The following is a 1,022-nucleotide window of genomic DNA, read 5'->3' as shown; positions in this document are numbered from 1 at the left end:
GGTAAAAATAAATAAAAGGGGGGAAAAAATCATCAATAATAAGAGGGGGGTGTGGGAAACGGTTCTTCTTCTTCTTCCCCACGTAAGTGGGCTCAGCGACAGGGGGGAAAGGCCAAGGAAAAAGAAAAAGGGGGAAGATGGAGGTGGAAAATAAAAAAATGCAAGCGAGAAAAAGCGGCGCCTAAATTGCTGGTCGTCCCCCCATCTCATTACTGGAGGTTTCTGAGGACGGGGGTTTCCAAAGGCTGCCATGAAAGAGTGGTGGCTGGAGCCCCCCCGGGCTGGGAGGAAAGCTGGGGGTCGGGATGAGCTGGGGGAGCTGGGGGAGCCTTCCCCCCTGCCGCCGCTGCCCTCCATCTTCCCTGGTGCCGCCGCTGCTGCTGCCTGACCCATCTTGCAACGGAGAGCAGGGCCCAACGGCTGCAACCCAGACGAGCAAACTCCACCAGCTCCCGCTTCGGCAACTCTCCCAAAATTTCCTCGTTCATAACAAGAACTTATTCCAGCCAAGATCTTCCCCGACGCTGGGAATTGCAGACGAACGGGTGGTTCCCCCAGCGCTCCAAGCCCGTTCCTTGGCTCTCGTCCCTCCCCGCTCCGCAGCGTGGCCAGGCCGGAGGATTGCCAGCCCAAGGGCCGAGGACAAAGGCAGGAGGACAGAAGTTGTGCCACTTTCCCTTCCCGTTGCCTCCCTTCAAATCCCAGCTGCTTTCTTCTGCTGGGCAAGAAATTCGGCTCCGGGCAGCGTTCCCACCACCGGCAGACGGGCGCCCCGGCGGCGGCACCGAAAGCAAACTCACAGATGGTAAAATAAGAGAGGCGTGTAGGGTTCAAAGAGACCTTCTATGTCAATTGTTATATTATTAGGTAAACTCTAAGAAGAAAATCTTTTAATCCACTGTGGCTAATCCAGTCCACTTTTGTTGGCCAGGACATATTCAGCATCAACAAAAGGCTCTGGCCGACGGACATACATAATGTATTGATAACGGCGGGGGGCGGGGGGGGGGGGGGGGGAAGAG

This window comes from Chaetura pelagica, unplaced genomic scaffold (genome assembly GCF_000747805.2).
Source record: "Chaetura pelagica isolate M959 unplaced genomic scaffold, ChaPel_1.0 scaffold124, whole genome shotgun sequence".
NCBI lineage: Eukaryota > Metazoa > Chordata > Aves > Apodiformes > Apodidae > Chaetura > Chaetura pelagica.
Note: the sequence above shows the minus strand (reverse complement) of the source record.